Source organism: Haematobia irritans, chromosome 4 (assembly GCF_050003625.1).
Source record: "Haematobia irritans isolate KBUSLIRL chromosome 4, ASM5000362v1, whole genome shotgun sequence".
NCBI classification, from domain to species: Eukaryota; Metazoa; Arthropoda; class Insecta; order Diptera; family Muscidae; genus Haematobia; species Haematobia irritans.
This window is the reverse complement of record NC_134400.1, coordinates 106,024,328-106,030,371: the sequence shown is the minus strand read 5'-3', so window position 1 is coordinate 106,030,371 and position 6,044 is coordinate 106,024,328. Positions and strand designations below refer to the sequence as shown.

General features: G+C 29.7%; 2 long non-coding RNA genes across 2 annotated transcripts; both read left to right on the top strand.

The window, feature by feature from the left end:
• The first annotated feature begins 56 nt into the window (after positions 1-56).
• On the top strand, positions 57-568 carry LOC142236649 (uncharacterized). Its single transcript, XR_012722138.1, has 2 exons — positions 57-313; positions 371-568. It is a non-coding gene; the product is annotated as an uncharacterized LOC142236649 (long non-coding RNA).
• A 729-nt stretch (positions 569-1,297) lies between these two features.
• Positions 1,298-2,200, top strand: LOC142236221 (uncharacterized). Its single transcript, XR_012721943.1, has 3 exons — positions 1,298-1,354; positions 1,529-1,634; positions 1,700-2,200. It is a non-coding gene; the product is annotated as an uncharacterized LOC142236221 (long non-coding RNA).
• Positions 2,201-6,044: the final 3,844 nt, after the last annotated feature.

The following is a 6,044-nucleotide window of genomic DNA, read 5'->3' as shown; positions in this document are numbered from 1 at the left end:
GTTGTTCAAATATTTTTCCAGACACGCAGCCTCCATTGGGAATAAAAGCACTGGTTGATAGACGCTACAACATCCCTGCCAGCATTTCAAAGTTCCATTTCAACCTCATCGTTGCCACAGACTCGTAAATGTCACTTCAACCATCATGAAAAGGTACATCAAAAAGTACATGCAAGTAATTTGCCATCCCTACTGTTAAAAAAGCCATTTTTTTTTGTGAAACGCCAAGCGCAACCAGCTTGTTATATTTTAATTAAATAAAAACGAAAATAAAGTTCTGAAAACATAGATTATACGCTTAAAAATGTGAAAGGTATATTGGTGAACAATTTGGTGATTTTCCAAATGGAATAAAGTGATTGTTTTTCAGATATTTTACAGACACGCTGCCTCCATGGAATAAAACCCCTGGTTGATAGACGCAGCAACATGTAACTCGCTACTTGTAACTCAACATCATCATTAATGCCAAAAATTATGTTAAATGTAATGTGATAGTGGTATAAATGTTATATTTTTAAGAATTTGTAAATGTTTAATCAAATTAATAAATATCTAAACAAACGTGTTTTACTCGACCACAATGATTCTTTTACAACTATCTTAAAATGCACTTTTTCTGATTGTTTGGAGGGTCCCTTATTGGCGTCGTTCTAAATTGATCTATAAAGGCACCTAATAATTGCACTCATGCGAAACATTTTTGTAGTAACTTGGCGTGGTACAACTTCTCAATAGTGACGACGCTTTTCCGACGAGTTTTTGATGTCGTATATGATTGTTTTCGACGTAGTGGGGATTCTCAAAAGAGTCCCCAAATTCAAAAAATGTTGGCAGGGATGTAACTTGCAACTTGTAGCTCAACATCAATCTTTTATTAATGCATAAAAATATGTTAAATGTGATGTGATAGTCGTATAAATGTTATATTTACGAGAATTTATAAATGTTTAATAAAATTAATAAACATCTAAACAATCGTGTTTTACTTGACCACAATGATTCTTTTACAACTATCTTAAAATGCACTTTCTCTGATTGTTTGAAGGGGCTCTTATGGGCGTTCTTCTAAATGTATCCAGAAGGGCAACCAATAATTGCACTCATGCGATACTTTTTTGTAGTAACTTGGCGTGGTACAATTTCTCAATAGTGACGGCGCTTTTCCGAGGAGTTTTGGATATTGTATACGACTGTTTTCGACGTAGTGGGGATTCTCAGAAGCGCCCCCAAATTCAAAAAATGTTGGCAGGGTATTGTCCTTATGTTACATGTATGTATGTATGACTGTTTATCTCTTCCCAATAAACACAGGATAAGCGTTTTTCAAATGCAACAACTTTTCAGTTTGAGGGTAAATATAATTTTCAACATAAATTCAACTTGACTTGAAATAGCTCATCTTCAATACATCGTGGTCAATTGCAAGAGATTAATAAAAAAAATGGAAAATTTTAGACCAATAACCAAAAAAATAAAAAATGAAATAAAACTTTAAGGAAGTCACTAAATGTATATCTCTTTGCAGAAAACTAAAATTATGGATTCTACGTTCTTAAAAACATTAAAAAGCTGACCAATGAAAAAATGGTGGACAATTAACTGGAACTGCTTCAAATAGTTTATAATAATTGGTACATCAATATGAAAAATTAAATCAACACTTTAGAGAAGTCACTAAATTTAAATCTCTTTGCAGAAAACTAAAATCTTTGGATGCTACATTCTTGCAAACAATAAGAAGCTGACCAATGAAAAATGAGTGGCTTATCGACAAGAAAAAGTTTCCAGAAACATTACAAGTGCAACCAATTAATATTGTTAAAAGCAACAAATTGTTGAAATCAACAACTTCTGGATGAAAATGTGCATCACATCGTCAGTTTAATTCATATGCTATTATCAGTTTAAAATGGATATTTTGTGAATTGCTTCTGCTGGAAATCAATTCTAACACGCGGTCCAGTACGTTCCTAATTCCAAATTGGACGTTAATAAATTTTAATGCTGTTTTATGTGTTTACTAATAATGTTTAAGATATTTAAAGTTTTGTTGTTTGTTGTTTTTGTGTTCTTATTTGTTGATATGTTTAATAAGATTATTATTTATCAATTGGTATTGTAGTGTATTATGTAGTGTAGTGTATTATTACATATTTTATTTTGATGAAAATGAATAAATTATACAAAATTCATAGAATTTTGGCTTTGACTTTCAATTTGAAGTGGGGATATCATTCATACAAATTTAGGTTGAAAAGTATTTGCAACGATGTTAATTTTGAATTTGACTCGCATCGAAAATTGTTTGACAAATTATTGAGTAGCGATGCATTTCAATTTGAGGACAACACTTGAGATATTATTGCTAATGTGTTGAATTTCACTGTTGAGGGTAATGTCTGTTTTTTGTTGAGAACGCGATTTTCTCAACAATTTCTCAACTTGAATATTACCCTAATCCTTTGAAAAAATGTTTGAAAAATTGTTGAAATTTAGCATTTTTCAAACGTTTGTGTTTATTGGGATCCTGTGTTTATTGGGTAGTTGAGTGGCTATGTTGATGGGTGATCAGCGTTGCCACAATGAATTTTTATTTTGTACCAACATTTTTCCGAAATTGGACCAAAATTCGTACAAGCGGACCATTTTCCAAATTAAATTAATATCATTTAATAGTTAAATTTTTCCAAAATTTTACTTCGATAGAAAACTTTATAAATCTTCTATAGAAAATTTTATCAAAATTTTATTTCTATAGAAAATTTTGTCAAAATTTTATTTCTGTAGAGAATTTTGTCAAAATCTTATTTCTATAGAAAATTTTGTCAAAATTTTATTTCTGTATATATTTTTATCAAAATTATGTTTCTATAGAAAATTTTGTTTTTATAGAAAATTTTGTTAAAATTTTATTCCTATAGAAAATTTTGTAAATTTTTTTATAGAAAAATTTTGTTAAAATTCTATTTCTACAGAAAATGTTGTTAACATTTTATTTCTATAGAATATTTTGTTAAATTTTTTTGTAAAAATTTATAGAAAATTTTATTAAAATTTTATTTCTTATTTTCTTTGATTTTCTTCGACCATTTTATGTTATAATAATAAATTAATGATTTTTCAAGCTCGAGGTCATAAATATCACAGTATTAAAAAATTATAAAATTTTAAATAAGCCTACAAATTATTTTTTTTTTGTCAATAATTGTCATCAAGTCTTATAAATTAATGTTATTTTATAAATATCGGACGGATATATTTACATCACATGTTATTTCTATAAAACTTTTACAAAATTTTCTTCCTGCACAAAATTTTTGAATAATTTTGTATCTATACAATTTTTTTAACTTTTTTTTCGCAAAATTTTATTTTTATATATTTTTGTCCAAATTTTATTTCTACAGAAAATTTTGTCAAAATTTTGTTTCTATAGAAAATTTTGTCAAAATTTTGTTTCTATAGAAAATTTTGTCAAAATTTTGTTTCTATAGAAAATTTTTAAAAAATTGCCGATTTGACAAAAATCAACCAAATTTAAAAATTAATAATTTTTTGGACCAATTATAACAACATTAGGGTGGTTCGAAATGTAGTATGTAAATCAATATGAAAAGAATTATAATTTCAAGGTAGTTATCAACTAAATGAATGAATTAATGTTCATTAATATAATAAAACAGGCAAAATTTATTGTAATTAATAATATCATTAATAGTATAATAATTAATAATGCAAAAATATAATAATTCAATAAGTAATAAGTATAAAATAATATATATTCTGCTACAATCTTTAAATATGCTTTGGGTCTGAACTTAAATTAGTTTGAAGTTAGTTAATAAATAAGATATCGTTTGTACAATTTAAAGAGTTTTTTCTTCTCAACTTCTTTTTTTATGACTTATAATCATTAAAGTCCCGTATATGGGGGCTATATACAATTATGAAACGATATGGACCAAGTTTTGTGTGATTGGAGATCGGTTTATCTGAGGGCTATATATATCTATATGGTTATTAACGGCCATATACTAGCACAATGTACCAAACTTCAACTGAATCGGATAAGATTTGCTCCTCCAAGAGGCTGCAAAACCAAATATGGGGATCGGTTTATATGGGAGCTATATATTATTATGAACCGATATGGACCAAATTTGGCATGGTGGTTAAAGACCATATACTAATATCACGTACTTCAACTGAATCGGATAAGATTTGCTCCTCCAAGAGGCTGCAAACCCAAATATGGGGATCGGTTTATATGGGAGCTATATATTATTATGAACCGATATGGACCAAATTTGGCATGGTGGTTAAAGACCATATACTAATATCACGTACCACATTTCAACCGGATAGGATGAATTTTGCTTCTCCAAAAGGCTGCGGAGGTCAAATCTGGGGACCGGTTTATATGGGGGCTATATATAATTACACTGCCAACAGCCATTTTGTGAATTGTTTCTAGCCTATTTTTTCTTATTGATTATGACCTACTAAACACGAAAATGATTTTTAAAAAATTTTCTGTCGATTGGTTTTCGAGATACAATTTTTTTTTTTAATTTTTGGAGGTACACTTCCAAGTTTGAGCATATCTTTCTTTTTCTTTAACCTTTTTGATCTTAATACTACTCAAATTAAAGAAAATTGAGCCGTCTACAACTCATTCTCAGAAAATTTTCAAATCGGGTAAGTAGTTTGGGTGTTGGCGGCTTAAAAAGGTTAAAAACGGCGTTTTTTTTAGTAAAAATGTGGCAGAAAAAAACCATATAAAGATTCATATAAAATATAAAAAAATTGCTAACAGCAATTTTGGTTTTTTACCTATAGCTGAAATTTTTACAAAGAAAATAAGCCGTTACTTAATCGAACAACAAATAGCGGAGTTATAATTTTGGTAAAAGACCGAAAAGGCCAAATCAACGCCCAAAAAAACCAAATGAGTAGAAACAAAAATATAACTGTACATTTTATGCCATGTGGAAAACAGCGTTGATGCGTTGATTTGGTCTTTTCGGTCTTTTACCAAAAAAATTATAATTTTTGTTGTTCGATTTTGTTAAGTAAGGGCTTATTTTCTTTGTAAAAATTTCAGCTATACGTAAAAAACCCAAAATTGCTGTTAGCAATTTTTTTTATATTTTATATGAATCTTTATATGGGTTTTTCTGCCACATTTTTACTAAAAAAACGCCGTTTTTTACCCTTTTTAAGCCGCCAACATCCAAACTACTTACCCGATTTGAAAATTTTCTGAGAATGAGTTGTAGACGGCTCAATTTTCTTTAATTTGAGTAGTATTAAGATCAAAAAGGTTAAAGAAAACGAAATATATGCTCAAAATTGGAAGTGTACCTCCAAAAATTAAAAAAAAAATTGTGTCTCGAAAACCAATCGACAGAAATTTTTTTAAAAATCATTTTCGTGTTTAGTAGGTCATAATCAATAAGAAAAAATATGCTAGAAACAATTCACAGAGAAAAGTTTGTTATTTGTTGCCTAGTGTTATGGACCAATTTTTGCATGGTTGTTGGGGATCATATGCTAACACCATGTACCAAATTTCAGCCGGGTCAGATGAAATTTGCTTCTCTTAGAGGCTCCGCAAGCCAAATCTGGGGATCGGTTTATATGAGGGCTATATATAATTATGGACCGATATGGACCAATTTTTGCATGGTTATTAGAGACTATATACGTCCATCACGTACCAAAAAATCAACCGGATCGGATGAATTTTGCTCCTCCAAGGGCTCCGGTGGTCAAATCTGGGATGGGTTTTGTATGGGGGCTATATATAATTATGGACCGATATGGACCAATTTTTGCATGGTTGTTAGAGACCATATACTAACACCACGTACCAAGTTTTAACCGAATCGGATTTATATGGTTTATATGGGGGCTATACGTAAGTGGTCCAATATGGCCCATTTGCAAAACCATCAGACCGACATCAATAACAACTACTTGTGCCAAGTTTCAAGTCGATATCTTGTTTCGTTCGGAAGTTAGCGTGACGGATCGACTCA